The sequence below is a fragment of the Macrobrachium nipponense genome, chromosome 35, assembly GCF_015104395.2.
Source record: "Macrobrachium nipponense isolate FS-2020 chromosome 35, ASM1510439v2, whole genome shotgun sequence".
In the NCBI taxonomy this organism is placed as follows: Eukaryota; Metazoa; Arthropoda; class Malacostraca; order Decapoda; family Palaemonidae; genus Macrobrachium; species Macrobrachium nipponense.
In genome coordinates, this window is record NC_061096.1 from 28,691,408 (window position 1) to 28,710,841 (window position 19,434).

Consider the following 19,434-nt stretch of genomic DNA (forward strand, 5'->3'; position numbering starts at 1 on the left):
CATAAAGCCGTTGGTCCAGTTGCTGAATAACCACTGGTTCCATGCAACGTAAAAACACCATACAAACAATAAAGGTAGTTGTGACAACCTATGAGAGGGCAGATATTTCCCGCCTAAGGAGAGGTGTTCCTCACCCTTACGCATTGCTGTTTTGGGGTTTCCTCAAACGCTGTAGCTAAGGGACAGTTTTTGTAGCTTAATTTTTTCTTCTTCCTCGTAGATTTCATTGGTGTTTCTAAATGAAGGCGTGAGTGTTACACCATAAACGGGACAATGTACATCTGTATGGAGTTCCGGGAAAAGGCACACTGAATAGTTGCTGCTAATTCACAGTATCTAGCCACTGTCTTTATCTGATCTCGATTAAAAATAATCTCTTCGATGTCTATAAAAACTGTCTATGAAGAAGTGGTAAACTAATGAAATTGGATGATGTTAAAGAAAAGTATGGAAATGATGAAAGGAACATTTTTATAGGCTAATTGAAAGCCTTCAAAGCCATTTAAACCATGAAGGGCTTACAAATGGGAGGGAAAGAGAATTGGAAAAATGAGAAACTCTACGGAGTTAATACGTCAAATTTCATTTACTCGCGGCCGTTAGAATAGTAAAATGCTTCGATCTCTCAGTAGTTATTGGATCCATGGAGGGAAAGGAAAGATTTTTAGTTGGAGGAAAAGTATTTTTTCCCCTCCTCGAATGCAGGGAAGACTTGTAGTTGTGTATATCTCTCAAGAAGTGTGTTGTCAGTGTCTGATGGTTCTACGACATTATGCATTTTAGCCAATGTAAAATTAAGCATTCTTTTAGAAGTACATATTGCTTATATTAGGTAACTTCCTTTTTTTAGCTCACTTTATCAATTTTACATTAAGTACAATTTGATTATAAATGCTATTATGTAAAATTATATTTTAATAGCTGATATTCAGCGAATACGCATATAGTTGTTTCGTTTTTACCGCTTTTTATATTTGAATCGTTATTCTATACAGATATTGATTTTTCAAAATAATTAATTTGATTGCGGTACTAAAGAGTACTAGAGATGTTTATTAATCCATTTAGAAAAAACTGAACATTAATACGTCACCGTTGCTGTAGTTGAAGGTAATTTATATATTATATATATATATATATATTTATATATATATATATCTATATATATATATATATAGATATATATATGATATATAATATATATATATTACTCAGTAAAATAAAAACGTTTGACATTGCAACACTACTCCTTCTGACACCCTAACACACTTGTGCTGGCAATAGCCAGCTTCATTCTAAGCACACAACCATCAACTTTATAGTATTATTTTTGTCTATGTTGATAGTCCACAGTCCAGAGGTCTACAGCAGGCCTGTGGTCCCGATCACACCTTATCAAACTTTTTAACAAGCCTTTGGACAATGCCATTTGCTGGCATATGGTTAACTGAATCCTAAAAGGATTTTTATTTTAATATGTTGCTTATATTCTAGCTTTTTTATTAGGCAAAAATAGAAATGAGTAATACTACTCCTATGGATATCTATAAATGTAAGGATTTGTTTTATTGTAAAAAGACATGAAATTTAAATTTAAAAAAAAAAATGAAGAATTTTAAGGCCATTTGAGCAAACCTCTAAACAGCAACACAAAAGCTAGGAACACCTACGTCCTCTCTTTACTTATGCGGGAATTATCTGTCCCCTAATTGGAAACAATTGTCTTTATTCTGATTTTGGTAGTTGTTGACGTTGTTCACTTGATTTTCCTTGAATGACAACCACGCCTACGAGCTGCTCCAGCTTTGTTCGTTGCCACAAGACAAACAATCAAGTCTTTTAATCCAGTTTTATATTATGATTTTGACGCTTTACATCATGTTATCAGATGACTTCAGGTCATATTTCTAAAACTTGAGGATGGAATTCAAACAATGAAATACATACATTTCATTAACTATAATAATCACATTCAATGTACTAAAATGTAGCCAGTTAATGTTTGTAATTAGGGTATGCAGACGACATCGGCCAATGTAGCCAATGTATTGTGTAGTATACTTTTGAATATTTTATATTTCCCAAGACTTTATCTCTTCACTTTACCTTAAATGAAATTCAGATCAATTGGAAGCGTTTATTACACAAAATTATATTTCAGTAGTTATTATTAATTGAATATAAATATAGGTGCTTCACTAAATTGTTCATTCATGAAAATAAACGAAATAAAAATTGTCCGCTAAGTTTTATTTTTTTTACACTGCCTTGTTCTGGATCGAATACTTTACATACATGCGAGGTTAATTACTTTAAAAATGAAATCGAATATTGTGATATCTCCAAACAAGGAAATCCCTTGTATTTTAAATTTATTTTATGATTAGAATATGACACATGGCAATTCTTTCATGAGGTCAGTAGCTAGAATTGTAAATATGGAAATGACCAATCACAGTTAAAGTATGATGCAGCCAATAAGACTGGAATTTCCCACCATGATAGTCTTCCTTGCATTTATGGACTGCTATTGGAAGAATCTGCTCTAATGGGGGGCACTTTATATAGGTTTTAAAGTTAATTTGGGTAATTTTATGTAAATTAATGCAGATATCTATCTGGATTTTATTTTAGAAATTAATTGAACCTTAATTAATTACATTATTTATATGTAAAACGGTGTAGGAAGAATGGAAATTGCCAATCACTACTGAGGATGATACAGCCAAGGGATTTCCGATCATGGGAATATCCCTTGCTTTTATGGAATGCTGTTGGAAGGACCAGCTGGAATGGGCTTTCAAACGCTCTACTTCCGGTGTCTCTTTTTAAGAAAAAATCGTTCTGCTGGTTTTGTGGAGGTTGAGGATTGATTCTTCTTTCATTATTCTGCAACACGAATAGTCTCCAAGATGTTGAGAAAGTTAAAGGCACTGAATAATTTGCAGGTATTAAATAATCTTGAAGTATCTTTTAGCAGCTTAACAACTTAAGAGGAACTCGCTAGGTAAGAAAGGTTCTGTCTGGACTGTCCATTCATTGGCTGGCATGTAGTCATTACCCATAACTTCTGTAATTATAATAAGCATTGAATTGAATATGACATTGAAGCATGCATGTATTTACCCCCATAATGTAATGCTAATCATTGAATATTAATTTTAATAGAAGTTACCATGTGTTGTTGATTTTTTTTCTTAATATTCTGCCATCCATTAATGCGTGAACTACTCTGGCAAGAATCTGAGAGAGGATCTTGGACATTTTAGCTTATGTATACCATCTACTGTGTGACAAGCCACCACTTGCAACGAATATCGGATTAGTTACAATTTTGTGTCAAAGATATTTGTTTCACTATTAACTAATAGTCGGAAAGATCTTGGCAAATACCTAAACAGCATTAGATGTTTAATTATTGTCTTGGTTATCTAATCATTTGCCCTTTGAAATTTCAAAACCTTAAATAAGAAATATATTTTAATATGGAATGAACATTATTGCATCCGTCTTCAGCAGTAAATGGCATTTTCAATTAATTGTATATCCTCTTGCAAGTGATATCACCATTTTTTGGTCAAGAGTAAACAAGTAATATTCGGTTCCATCTTTTATACCATAGGCTCACCAATTTCAAAAACAACGAGCTCTTTCTTAGTCGCATCATCTAACAGACACAGGTCAGACAACCTCAGTGATTAGGATATACTATATGCATTAGGACATTGTATGTGAGATGTTTTTAAAGTATTTTTAGTTTTTTGATATACTTGACCCTTTAGTTTGTTCTGGAGGTGCAATCTTAGCTGCAAGTGTTGCCCTTGTAAGTTATTTGCCTCCATATTACATAAAAAATGTCCGTAATGATTCCAGCCATCTACAGGCGCTTTACCAAGGAAGAATATTCAGTGTTCAACTCTATATAATTACTGGGCCAAGATGAACAGGCTGAATGTACACAAGACAATCTTGATAACTATCAGTCATAAGGATCACGTCGCAAGCACTAAACTTAACCATATACTACCTTGATTTTGCAGGTAAGGTATTTTGTCTATCATTTTCTGCAGTGTTCCCCAAAACCTCAGTCTCTGCCAAATCAACAAAAGACGAAAGACTTGATGGAGTGTGATGGGTAACAGACATCACACCACCAATGGTCACTGATATTAACAACCAGTATTGATGGGCATAAAATGGAGCAGGAATAAACACTGTTCTTGAATATTTTTTTACAGCAGCAACTTGAAACTAATATTACTGAATTATATGCCTCCTTAGGGTCCAAGGCACAGTTGGCTAGGAACTCTGGACTAATTTATATAAAATACACAAGAAACAGATGCTGTTACATGGAATAGCAGTCATGGTGTAAGTACACAGGAAATGGATTCACTTTATGTACATATCTTAATCTGCTCTTCAAGCACTGAAAATGTTCTAGTAATAGTTTACGCCTGAATAACCTTGTCTACTTAAATTATTATTATTAGTAGGGGTTAGTTTTTCCAGACCTCTGAGTCTCAAGTAGACTCTTCTCGGGCTGGTTTGTCTACTTAAAAAATTTTGTGAAGGGCAGAACTGGTAAAATAACCCAACCAAAATAACAGCTTCAAATTGTGCAAGAGCTTCAAAGAAATTAGGTAGGGTGTAGCAATTTGGAATCTGTGATTGCTGCCTATGAAACTTTTTTTCTTATTTCCGGTTTTATAACAATAACGGAGTATGATAAGACCACTAAGCAAAAAGTCTCACTATTTGTCAATTAAGATCAGGTTTATCAAATTCACCCTAGTATTGTTATAATTTTCTTCAACTAATATTAAACATACATTTGGTATTCCATCCACACATGCACAAGGCACTGAGGAAATAAACATTTATCAACTGAGGTATAAGTATTAATCCAGGTTAAGCACATATGGACAATCAAATGATAACTTATTTGTACCATTTAATGTGGTCCTATAGTATTTCTATATGCCAGTTTTATTGATTTTAGTGATATATACTTCAGGACAACTGTAATTTCACTTGAAAGGGTAGATGAAAGAATTTACATAACAAATACGAGATTTTCTTTATTTTGCCATATAATACAGAAGTCTATAGAACATTGCAAGGAACACTCCACATCTGTTTATAATGAGGTTGGGGATGTTTTGCTGCATCAATTACAGTTGTTGGAAATGTGTAAATTTTCAACAGCTAATAATTACTTGAAGATATGTTCACACTTTCCTTCCCAGGAATAAGACAACCACTGATCCTTCAATGAAAGTCCACACACATTTACCTAGCTCCACATTAGAGTCCTGACTGGATAAAAGACTAACCCTTGAACTTATGAAATCCATTCAACTTTCTCCTCTTCTTGTAAGAAGAACAATAAATTTTTTTAATCCATTTTTTTTCGTAACTAGCATAGGGAGCCACTGCATTACCTAGCTTCTGTTCACCAAAATTCTGAAAGGTCTGCAGCCTGATGTATTGACATCCACCAGAGAAATGGAACGACTCCCAAATACCTTTACCAAAGATGTCCTGGCCGGTAGTAAACTAAATCCTTAATACTGTAAGAATTTACATGTCTGATGACATGAAAAAAACATATACTGTACTATATACTACATAAATCATAAATGCCAATGCCAATATCTCACTCTTTTGTCACATAAAACCATTCTTAACACCAATCTATATTAGACCATTAATAAACCACTGTACAATGTCAATCTTGAAACAAATCGTGCACACATCATTTCATAGTGATACAATGCATGAAAAAAAGAAAACCACGAAGCCTTGCAATATCAACTTTCAAAGCATCCAAAGAAACTTTTTACCAGCATAATCTGCGTTTAACGCTATTGCTACCGGCCAGGCACCTGTGATTTACTTCATTTGTACACTTATGCTGCTACCTTCTTCTACTGCCTGCTTGCCTGCCACCAGTCCAATTAGTTTATGTACATTTACCTCTCCAGAGAGAGAGAGAGAGAGAGAGAGAGAGAGAGAGAGAGAGAGAGAGAGAGAGAGAGAGGAGAAGAGAGATACGAAGAGAGAGAGAGAGAGAGAGAGAGAGAGAGCATTAGTTCAAGTCACCAAAAAAGAAGTCAATAAACTGTGTTCCTAAAAAAAACTCGTCACCAATAAGATTTCAGGCTAAATAACTATAAAGTGGAAAAACCCCTTTATCAATATCCATTAATGTAATTTCAAACTTTTGCAAATTAAGCCTCTTTTCTTTATTTATAAATGGCGTACAGTACAAAGAACTTAATTTGCTTGAATTTCTATGCTTTCCATAAAGAATAGGTGGCTGGAATTTCACCTTCCATGTTTTGACATTGCCAACTTGGTACAAATAAAAATTTACATATACTTAATCTAAAGTGAAAATTACTTTCCCTTACAAATAAACATTTCATTCATATAAAATAAAATTAGAAACATTATGCTTGAAAAAAAGAAAAAAAAAAAAAAAACCAATAATATACTATTAGGAAAAAATACTGGTAGAATAAGAGTAAGAGTACTCTTTTAAATCAAATATCATGCAGCCAACCACGTATTTTGACACCATGCTTATAATCATACTACCGGACTGAAAAGGGCATAATAAATTAATCATATCTGTGCAAAACATGATTTTTGCCCTTGAAAAGCATTTGGTGGAGATATGGTGATTATGCACAGAAATATATGGTCATTATAACTAGCAACATGAAGCTAGTTATGAATGGATTTACAAAATCTACTTAATAAAACTAATCACTGGAGTCAAATCTGGCATGACTACAAACGGACTACAATAACAGAAGAAAAGCCTTCATGAACATAGAACCAAAGTTCTACTAATCCACACTACATACTGCACAATTCAAGTCACACTCACCAGATTCCAAGAAAGAACATTCCCGCTAACAGCTAATAATCATTTCAAATCTTTTACAAGGTCTTGATCATAACCAAAGGTTTTCCAACTAGCAAAAACAAGAAACCTTTCTAAAACTGAAAATTTTTTGGCAAAAAGAAAAAGAAAGAAAAATGCACATGTATCAAGTTTGTGTAAGTACATTCAAGACTAACCAAAGTATAGCTTCATGATGGTAGCAAATCATGAAATATAACTGCATGGTTTACGTTACAAGACCATGGACACTTAAGGATGTGGAAATTACTCTAAATCTAAAAGTTATAAACAAACAACATCTACCAATTAGATTTCTTCCTTGCAATGTATATAGATATATCATTAAATTCAGAAAAAATACTGAAACAAGGAATTGTAAGGAAGAAAAAGAAACAGCAAAATGTTATCCCCCTAGAAAAATTAAAACAAAATACAGGCAGCCCCTGGGGTTACATCAGGTTCGGGTCAAGTCATTCTGGACTTAAGGCGATTGCATCATGGCTCTATCAACCTGCTTACAGAAATGCTGTAACCCGTTGGTATTTATTCCCATTATAATTACAATGATTTGGGTTGCCGGGAACGGAACCCCTATCGTAACCCGAGGACTGACTGTACAATACTGTAAAAACAGGTCTTATCATTTGCTTTAAATACACAAATGCTGTTTCATTTAATTTACATTTCACTGCAGGCTTAGCCAATAAAAACATCATCCAATCACAACTCTAAGTACTTTGGCATAATATACAACAGCAGCAGTAGCAGCAGCATTTGAGCGGTGAACAGCCAGCACTGGACAGGTCTGAATGGGACTGGTGAAGCAGGCATCAACTCATCAGCACAGTTACAGGACAGCAGCATTATTAATAGTAAAATATGTACTGCATCATTACTGTACACTACAATATTTGAACTTGCACAACAAATAATTGCACAATCTACTGTACAAGTTTTATAACAGAAAACAAATAATTTGTGACATTACATATTTACAATTAGGTGGACATATCCCACTAGGTATTTATTTTCAATGCTCTTGAAAACCTTGTTTGCACAACAGATTCATACGCATTTAATTTGTTTTCATGCATTCACCAACCAACCATCACTACCAACCCACAAATTCCTGCCAATTTCAGTTATAGTATTTTACTTTCTGCACATCTTTCTAATTCACAGTTACCATGAGACAGCAAACATGTCAGTTATACAGTCAATGGTGAGTAAAACCTGGTAATATAATTATATTACCCAACTATACATTTTAGGTTCTTTTTATTAATTGTTAAAAACATAAAAAGTTGAATATCTGTTGAGAGTACCAGACTTTCCTTAGTGCTGACAGCACTAGTATTCAACCAGTACTGAGATCATTAATACTGTTTTTACAGCTGAGGGAGGAAAATTATGAAAAAATTTCACACTAACACCTTCCAAAAGAGAGATATTCAAAGAAGGAAAAATTTTAATTATCACTAAATGAAATGTAGACATGACACCTCAGGATATGCTTAGGCAACAGCTTATTACAAAAGCAAATAATTTCTCAAAAAACTGCTTGTATAGCATTGTAAATCACACGTTAAGTACTGCACCCAGTGAAATAATGTAACTCCTAAAACAAATCTTGAGCTTCTTCCGGTCAAAAATAAATGCATCAATGGTTTCAAATGCAAAGCAGAAGTGGGAATGACATACTATTAACATAAAGACCAAAGCCACCATCCAAATAGGTAGGCCAAGTCTATACATTGTGTGGCAATAAAGCGATAATTGGTAATGAATCAGTGACCTTAATTCAGATATATTAATATAGTAGCATTACTAAGTCTCCCTAAAATGCTCACTGAATATCATTGTATTCTGCTGCCTCTTCTGCCCATTATATGTGAACCTGTCAAAAATAATGTAAAGTACCTCAAAAAAAAAATACATTATGTACACAAACTGTATTATATCCAAGTTAATGACAGTAGCCGAAACATTTCCATTAAACAAAGATATTGATTATTGAATACTCAGGTAAATTTCCATGTACAAGTACTACAAGTTTTGAAAGAGTGACTATTTATAATTTATATGGAATGACTATTCAGGAATACATATTTTATGCTTTTGTATCATGGCAAGTGCACTTGAATACATCACTCCAATGACATTCAGCACCTAATGAGAAACTATTGAATAAATCTTTCCAAACTGACCTTCATACTGAACCAAGTTTCAACTATTATTCTCCATTATGAATAAATACACTAATTATACCTCTGAAAATGAGAAGTTGTTTTCAGGGTTAGTTAAATTTAAAATCAACCTGAATAAAGTTCTATAATTGCTCACACATCAGAATCTCAAAAATGCAGCTTAAAGATATAAAACTCTACCATCAAGCATTTCAAGCTTGGCTGAGCTGTACAGTTGCAAATCCCCTCCCTCCCCCCATTCACAAAAGATAGAAATTCACCATGAATATCCATCTCCTATACAGTTCAGTGTGTGAGTGAAAAAATATCTTGATTTAGATAGTAGCTATGTTATATATAGGGTATTATAATTACAGAATTTCTAAATTTGTTGGTACTGAGGACACGGTTGCTTGTGAGTCTCCACACACACATAATCTATGCTCTATGAAGTCATACTTAACAATATACAATAAATTTTAACATAGAATAATCTGATCTTGTAAAATAACAACCAACAAACAGTTAAAAGACAACTATACACAGGAACTACAGAAAGTATATTACATTACTCAAAAACTCCTTACTATGTTATTCCTGTTATCCCCCCTCAAAACTAGCTATCGCCTGTGCTTTGATGCACAAACAATACAGCATTCTGTTTTCCCAATCTCTTCCTACAAGAACTAGAATAGTATAGGAACTTGCAATCATGGATAAATAGGATAACTGAGCACACTTGAAGGCAGATGTGTGTTTTCACAGGCTCAAGTTACCAGATACCTAATGAGCTTACAACATCAATTCCTCCTCTTGAAGAGAGTCCAAAAGGCATTTCAGGCCCTGCCATAGATTTGCTTCTACTGTACTACATGGTATTCTCAGTCAAATACACAAAACGTAACTATGCTATGCCAAACTTGAGTGAATGCATGGTCACTACATGAAGTAGGAAAATATCATACATTTCGTGTCATCGAAAAATATTTTGATATTACAGGAGTAGTGGGATTTCACATAAATTTACTGGCTGGGGGTTAGAATTGCCAGAAAATTTCCTTAGCCAAAATTTCACAATTTCCCACTAATTTAGTAGAAAATATGTTGAATAACCTGGAAATATCCAATTTCAAGTAGACAATACAGATTAGTACAACTGGAATGAAGTTTGGCATTTCAATTTTATGAGTGAAATTTACTTCCTTGAGAGTGAATTTTTGATATGTTCAGAATATTACACATACTGACTCAAAATTCAGTAAGCACTCACCATCATATAAGACATCATAGTAAAATATAAAGCTCTGTAAATACCTGTTGAAAAGATAAAACCCCTTAATGCATAATTCAAGCTACTACACTGCATCACCAAATAACTGCATCATTTCAAAAGCATTAGAACACCATGAAATAGAGTGTACTTTGTTTTGAACTCAACTTTGCAGAAATCATGAAAGAAAAAATAAAAAACAATATTTTTGAAGCCTACCTTAAACAGTTTTACAGTTATTTCCTTAAAGATAGGCTAAATTGTTCCTACATTTTAATAAAGAATTTTCTACAATGTTATGATGTTCCAAATGCAATTCCTAAGAACTTTAATAATAGACAAGGCAAATCATTAATTAATATTCCTTGACACTTAAGTCTGATAAAGTTGGCCAATTGACACAATACTCATATTGTACAGAACTAAAAAAATTACAGTATATACTATACACAAAACCAAACTTAATCCCAGTTTCACTTTATACTAGTTTTTGCAAACTTAAAAACCATTATTAAATCAACTAGAAATGAGACCAAAACTAAACAGAGAATATTACAAATTTAGAAGGGTTTAGTAACTTCACAAAACCACACAATGCAAATATTCTAAACTAAATCTTAGTTATGGAAAACTTTTTTTTATGAATGTAGTCACATGATAAATACCACTGAGAGAGAGAGAGAGAGAGAGAGAAAGAGAAATTGTTGCCAAATGAGAAAAACATCCAAATTCCACAATGTCAATTCCTAAAAATCTTGTAACTCACAATAAAAGTACTTCTCAAGATTTCCCATTTCAATGAACCAAAACTGTATTTTCACATTCTGACATCCACATACCATACAATATGAATATAGTTTCTCTAGTGTGTTTGTAAAACAGAAGTAAATCAGAAAACTTTACTAAAATGGATTTAAGTAAAAAATATGAACCCTATTTGTCTTACTGTTGCACAACTAACAGGAGTGACTAAAGTGTATGATGAAATATGCACAGAAGTGGTATGCAGGTCAATTGGGGGAAATCAATTCCTTATGACAGTTCATCCTAAAGGTATGCAACAATGCTTTTGACATGAAGGAAGATAGTATTTACCAATCCATAAATTCATTCCTTTCCCCTAAAAGAAATTCTGCAGACAGTACCCCGTTAAAAAAAAAATAAAGTTTTGCATCAAGTGATGTGTAGTTTTCACAGTTAACATAATTAAAACAAGTCAGTGAAAGCTATTGCAAGAACAGCTAATTATCTAAGAACAAAAACAATGAAGATCCACAAAGCTAAAGTACTGGTGAGCTACAGAAAACACTTCAAGAAAAGCCAGATACATGCGTCTCCATGATAAAATACGACTGTTTTATGACCTCCTATGAAGTTTCCTCGTTATATAAACTGGTAATAATGATCACCCAGACTGCCCTTTTCTTTTACAATTAATATTTATTACATCAACAGCAGACTATCTATTTCCAATTGATGCTCTATACAATTCACATTGTATTTTTTGACTGCAGAAAGGTCTTAAGAATTCAAGACCAATCTTCTTAGTAGTAATACCTGAATAATTGAAAGTATTTATCAATCATAAAAGAGGAGGTCAATAAAATGGACGTAAATAAATAACTAAGGCAAAAGAAACCATACTATGACCTAGGTCGGTTAACCTTTTCCAGCATTCTGGAAGAATCTATAAAAGCTTCAGCAAAGTAGAAAAACTTCAAAACTTTTATACATGACACAACTTTAAACCCTTCAACTATGCACCTGACAAACTGTATTGCTTTGTTCAAAAATCCCATTTATAACAGGCAAACCTTAGTACTCTGTCATGCACTTACATACTGATGAACATCTGACTCTTGATTACAGCCAGAAAAATTCTACCTGACATTGTTAGTAACAATTAGCTAGTGGTTGCTTAGATTTTTCTAGTTTTCAAATTCTCCTTGTAATTACATTAGCTATTAAAAACTAAAGATGACTTCACCGGCCTTTCCTGGGGCCAAATGAACAAAAGTGCCACAGAATGTCATTCGGGTTTCGTAAGTGTAACTATACTAATCTAATCTCCCAGAGAACAACTTCTCATTATTAACATTGCCAACCATTGAAGGATATTTCCAGAAATCACTCCAACATCCATTCACTGTTTTACAGGCAAACACAACTGTGCCATTAAAGCACTTATATAACTATGTCACACATACTTTACATGCAAACATACGTATACAACCAAAATTCTAAAACAAAATCTTTGTACCTTGATGTGTTAGTGGGGTCACTTAAGAGAATAAACACTAAGTGTTTGAGTTACAGGAAAATACTGTTTCTAGATTTCTGTTCTATTGGGGAGAGCTCAAGCATGGGTTGGGAGAGCTCAACAGACCCAGATATTTTCAGAGCTGGGATTAACACAAAATTTTCTATTCTCTGTTTATAAAAACAAACTCACACATCTTCTAGTCACATTGTTATCAAATCGTAGTCAATAGCTATTTACATAAAATTACGTTTTATCGTCTAAAAAGATTTAGCTTCAAAAACTGGCATTTTGCTCAGCAGCAAAAGCAATGAGTCATTGTAGAGATGCAAACCATTTGTCAGACCAAATAGTGTCATCATCACGCGCTCTTACCACTCACATCCAAGGGGGTAGGGGGTACACTGAGACTTCTCTTGAAAGCAACCGTCAAGTTGTAGCATCTACAAGAAGCACTTGGTGCAATGAGTCAATGCACAGCAAGCGGCTGAAACAAGCCTCATCATACCCCTGAGACCAATAACGGTGGCCAATACTAACTTGTTAAGCCACAGCCACACACACACACTACTCACTACAACCCTGTGGAAGAACAATGCAAGTCTGAGATACAAAATCCTAGCAATTTAATTATGCACTACATTTTCTTGTAAATAAAAATAGAGTACAAAACATAATAACAAAGTAATTTAATACACATTCTGAAATAAGTTGCCTTAAACTTTACAGGCTTTATCAGTGGCAGTGTAAGCTGAAAACTGTTTACACAATAGTACTAAATTGAAGAAAAAAAAACAATTGACATTTTATCAACAGTGTATGGCATAAATCTCTTTTCAATACTGAGAAGCTGAATGCTGCATGAATAAAATTAATATTTAAAAAATGTAATTGCAGTGTATAATCTCACAAACCTATTACTTATAGATAGCCCATTATTAAGAACTGAATGTCCACACCTTCCAACTTCCCATACAAAATTATTATTGCTATTCTCGGGCTTGTTTTGAGAGAGAGAGAGAGAGAGAGAGAGAGAGAGAGAGAGAGAGAGAGAGAGAGAGAGAGAGAGAGAGAGAGAGAGAGAGAGAGAGACTTTATTTAGGAAGCCAGGTTTACTTAGGAACATGATGATCCTATTAAGTACGAAATCTTTGCCTTCAGCAAGAATGCGTTTTATTGTTGAGTTTCGAAAATATAAGTTTCTTTGATGGTTCCAATATGGACAATCAACTAATAAGTGTTGGACAGTCATTGGTGTCTGGCATGTACTGCATTTCATAGTCTGGACGTGGATTTGACATCAAATGACCGTGTGAAAATCTAGTATGGCCTATACGTAGTCTTGTTAATAAAACTTCTTTAGCTCTTTCTTCTCCTCGAGATGATGACATCCATGAATTAACTTCACTTTTTACATTTCTCAGTTTGTTTGTAGTTGGCACTGATGTCCAATCTGTTTGCCAGTCTTGATATATTAGAGGCTTAATTGGGGCATGTGTCATTGTTGATTGAATAGTGCAAGCTAATTTGGCTAATTTGGCAGCTGTTCCCATACAAAAAATAAGTCACTGGATACCTGAGACAACTCCAACTCACAGCTTCATTCCTTCATGTCCTCTGAATAATGAATGAGCTGTGAAACAAGTGGGACTGGTAGAATGGAACCCCTAATGTAAGTAATGGGTCCACAAGTTAAAAGATTATTTTCTTAAACAAATTATGCATGTTTCATAACTAATTCACTATGAATGGCCTGCATAGCAGTTTGGGAGGGAAAGACTTAGTTGCTCAAGACCCTAGACTGGTTGCTCAGGCCCCAGGCTGGCTATGAAGAGTATGTATTTGAATAAGAGCTTCCACACACAAAAACAAAAAAACAAAATTGAAAAACTGGAATCATGATGTTAATAAAATGACTAAACAAAGCATTCTGAACTCAAAGGACATGAGGACCATCATCTACTACATATATCAGAAAATGAAGTAGATGGAAGAACTAATTCAGCGATGAACATTATAAATCGCAAGAAAGATGTAATACTAAACATCTTTGGAAAATTGTCTTCACACAAAAGAGTAAGTTGAGAGCTTCCTCTACAGAATGTGCCATCGGTCATTCTGTCCTTATCAAATTCCAACTAAAAACGTGCTATCGGTCATTCTGTCCTTATCAGATTCCAACTGAAAAAGTCCAATACTATAGCCACATCTCTTAGACAGAAAAGCGAATAATGCTCGGCACCTTCCTGTGGATGGTATAAAGGTATAGACATCATCAAGAAAGGTCAGGTCTATAAGTGAATCACTGTATGAGTGGTACAAGTTGAGTAGTACAACTGCCAAAAATGGCAAGTTCAAGAAGGCCTTCACGGTGGTGATACATGCCAGTCTTGATATATTAGAGGCTTAATTGGGGCATGTGTCATTGTTGATTGAATAGTGCAAGCTAATTTGGCTAATTTGGCAGCTGTTCCCATACAAAAAATAAGTCACTGGATACCTGAGACAACTCCAACTCACAGCTTCATTCCTTCATGTCCTCTGAATAATGAATGAGCTGTGAAACAAGTGGGACTGGTAGAATGGAACCCCTAATGTAAGTAATGGGTCCACAAGTTAAAAGATTATTTTCTTAAACAAATTATGCATGTTTCATAACTAATTCACTATGAATGGCCTGCATAGCAGTTTGGGAGGGAAAGACTTAGTTGCTCAAGACCCTAGACTGGTTGCTCAGGCCCCAGGCTGGCTATGAAAAGAGTATGTATTTGAATAAGAGCTTCCACACACAAAAACAAAAAAACAAAATTGAAAAACTGGAATCATGATGTTAATAAAATGACTAAACAAAGCATTCTGAACTCAAAGGACATGAGGACCATCATCTACTACATATATCAGAAAATGAAGTAGATGGAAGAACTAATTCAGCGATGAACATTATAAATCGCAAGAAAGATGTAATACTAAACATCTTTGGAAAATTGTCTTCACACAAAAGAGTAAGTTGAGAGCTTCCTCTACAGAATGTGCCATCGGTCATTCTGTCCTTATCAAATTCCAACTAAAAACGTGCTATCGGTCATTCTGTCCTTATCAGATTCCAACTGAAAAAGTCCAATACTATAGCCACATCTCTTAGACAGAAAAGCGAATAATGCTCGGCACCTTCCTGTGGATGGTATAAAGGTATAGACATCATCAAGAAAGGTCAGGTCTATAAGTGAATCACTGTATGAGTGGTACAAGTTGAGTAGTACAACTGCCAAAAATGGCAAGTTCAAGAAGGCCTTCACGGTGGTGATACATTAATCAATCCCACATATGGAGAGTGCTTCCCTTAAAGTATTCGTTTATCTAATTTCTTCTTGTTGTCCCAACAGGGAATCTCTTGTAGCAGTGTGCCCGACGCAACTCCACAATTATTACATCTGGCTTGAATTCAATGGTTAACCTCTTTATTCACCACTTACTGCATCTAATATTGAGCCCAAATACTTAACACTCAGTTGCAAAAACTCCCCAGGACTTGAGAATAAAAGGAAAACGGAAATCCCGCAAACCATAAGTAACCAGCAAACCATAAGTAACTCTAGAGGAGGGATCCATAATGGATTTTTGAGGAAACTTACAAAAACAAGATTACTACATATGGGAAACATTCTTACGGCAAAACAGAAGAGAATGAGCAATTGCCTCTCCACAAAGTAAGCTGGTGACTCCATGATTAATTGACCAAAGATCAAGAAACCACACATGAATTTAGGTTCAAATACAGGTTAATGGTCCTTTGGAATATGAATGATGCGTCCATTACCACTGCCAAGAAAGTGGGATAGAACAGCAAGTCCCTGAACTTTCAAATGCCAGTCAGCAACAGAGCATGCATCCCATGTCAAGGGAACTAAGCAGCAAGTGAAAGGTTAATAAGGTACCCTTGTACTCTATTCTAGTCCCTGTGGATTCTACAGTTATTGACTTTTGTGCCTGCACAGAGTTGGCTAAGAAAATTGCAAGGTTAAACTAAGATTTTGGGTAGACTAGCATTTTGCTTAAATATGGGATGCAAGGTTAAACTGAGATTTTGGGTAGACTAGCATTTTGCTTAAATTAAATATGGGATGTCACCCTTCTCTGCATTTTCTCCCTTACCACCATCCCTGAAGATGTACTACTCTAGTATGGATAACTGAGAGTTTACTTAAGAAAAAATTACACATTTTTTAATAAATAAGCATCTGCAAAAATAGAAAATAAAAACCTTACTAAAATTCACCCTTGAAATCAACAAAATAAAATGACAATTTGTCGAAAATTGCATTTTTCCTAACTATACAAACCTGAGGTCCTTTAACAATAGGAAGGTAACTAGCGGCAGCTGGGACGGTCGTAAGCTGCGAACAAGGGGAGAACGGTAGTTAACTGCTTGCTCCGATCGTGCGCGCGCCCGCGCGCCCGAGAGGTGAACGAAAATCAACTTTTGCGTTAGGCCTATGCAAAAAGTTGCAGGAGTGAGGGGTGGCATGAGGTGGGACTATATGTAAAGGACCTCAGGTTTGTATAGTTAGGAAAAATGCAATTTTCGACAAATTGTCATTTGTTCCGATACGTAATACAAACCCTCGGTCCTTTAACAATAGGAAGACTCACTTCTTGGTGGGAGGAATCTGAGTCTTTTTGGTGAACAGACTGGTGTTCGTCCAACCCTGGAGTGCCTCCCTGGTCGTAAGAGCAAGGGAGGGATCCAAACCTCTGTCCGATTGATCGGGGTGTGCACCGCAGGATCAATGGTCAGACCTCTGGGCCAAGTACTAAGAGAGAGGCAAGCGTATCTCTTCGTACCAGCAAGCAAGAACTTGTTCCTGTTTGCAAGAGACAATCATAAAATGATGGGTTTGTCTCAATTTGGCATCCACTTCCTCCCCCTTGTTGGAGGAAGTGGTGGATATTTACTCCTATCCCTACTGAAAGGGATAGGATGGTGCTCTATTGAGTAGCTCACCTGCATCTCGTCCTTACCCAGCAGGGTGACGACCGTGTCCCTCTACCCAAAGGTAGAGGGAAGAAAAAGATGGGAAGAGGAGCCAGTCACACTCTCATTCCTCATCCATTCTTACGGTCACACATAGACTCGATGCTGTTCAGCCTGCGAGGGTCTGGGTTAACTACACAACGTGTTTGAGCAACCACCACGGTTCCCAAGGAAAAGATCCAAGGAACTGTGGGCAATATCCTGAAGGTAGAAGGAGGTGCATGCGGTCCGGTTGGACCAGGCGCCTGCCTTCCATTACCTGCGCCACGGAGAAGTTCTTGCGGAACGCGAGAGAATGATGAAGAGGCGTCCACACTCATCCTGGGTGTCGAGTTTCTTCAGACAGCTCCGTCGCACCTTCACAGGACAAAGCAGCATAGCCTTCGTATCAGAGGCGGTGACGTCCATTAGGGAGGGTATTGTGAAGGACTCGAACCAATCGTCAGTTACCGAAGGGTTCTGAGTCTTCGCTACGAAGATCGGTACGAAATCGAGCGTCACAAATCCCCATCCCTTTGTGCTTGACTTCTCAAGAGAAGTCATGCAGTTACCTAAGACGAAAAGAAGGGAATAGTCGTATGACCTATCCCTCTTCTCGACTTTGGTTATGTACAGTACTCATACTGACAAGCTATTAAGACGAAGTAATGATTGCTCTGGAACAACCGAACTAAGTCCACAGCATAGTTCGTAACTGACTCGGGCGCTCTGGACAGCTGCCGGGACTGACTGGTTCGGAATCAGTAGAGGCAAGTTGTTCCAAGCATCCGGGTAAGTCACGTGACCTTCGCCCTTTAAAGAGTTATGCTGAGAGACCAAACAAATAAAATATTTGTTAGTCACCGATGCCGGACGGCGCGGCGATGATTCTCTTAATGCATAAGCTCAAAAGGCGAAAGTCAATTGCCTTCAAAAGACCGAGGTCCTGATGGCAAGAAAATCTCATAGACGTTGAATCTCAGCTTAAGGAGAAACAACACTATGTGACGTTGAAGACGAAGGTAGGCAATGAATGCAACCTACGTCTTCCAGCTGAATCGAGAGAAGGAATCTCAAGATTCTAAACCTGTGCTTACAAATGACTGAAAACGCTAACCGCCATTTCATTGCTGTCCGTTGTGCAATGGAAAGCGGGGCGTTCTTCAGTAATGAAACACAGGGGAGAGCCGCTTGAAGAACTGCTTCTCATGGGCTGAACGTTGGAAGTAGAGCTGGCAGGTGTGGGAGTAGGCGATGTCTTTCAATACATCTGCTAATCCGGGGTGAACAATGAACAATTGTACACCTCCGAATACAAGATATTTTGAGGACAAACTCAGATTCCGCAAAAATCATTCGCATTATCGGGGATACGATGCAGCAAGAGACTATTACAGAATTCTGTTACCGTGCGGTAAACAGAGAAAGATGAGAGTCGAATAGATATCTCTGTTTAAAATTCTCGCAATACCGAAGACGATGAATACTAGCGTTTTCTCAGCAGTAGATGGTCATTCATGTATGCGAGAATCCCCGTTAATCAGAGACTTAAGTCCGTGATTGTTGGGCAGAGATACGGTTGTTATTCAATCAAAGCAGGTGAGAAAGACATAAACAACCGTCTATCTCAAAGCGGCAGCTGATACTGAAATGCCTCGGGCAATTCAATACGCAGTAGCTGTCGCTGACTCGTCATCCTGAGTTGCCAAGTAATCCTTTCCAGAAGGAATGCGTTCGGCTAGAACCACCGAGCATAAAAAGATATGCTCGAGCAATTATATATAAAAGCTT

At 36.0% G+C, this 19,434-nt stretch overlaps 1 protein-coding gene across 3 annotated transcripts in view; it reads right to left on the reverse strand.

Moving 5' to 3' along the window:
- LOC135208532 (CTD nuclear envelope phosphatase 1-like) overlaps window positions 1-19,434 on the reverse strand; it is an 87,179-nt gene that overhangs the window by 2,734 nt on the left and 65,011 nt on the right. For 2 of the 3 annotated variants that reach the window (XM_064240825.1, XM_064240827.1), the window contains one exon: window positions 5,062-13,214. The exons of the other annotated variant lie outside the window; for it this stretch is intronic. The gene's annotated coding sequence lies outside the window, so the exon portion shown is untranslated. Of the gene's footprint in view, window positions 1-5,061; window positions 13,215-19,434 lie in introns of those variants that run through there. 3 annotated transcript variants of the gene reach the window in all.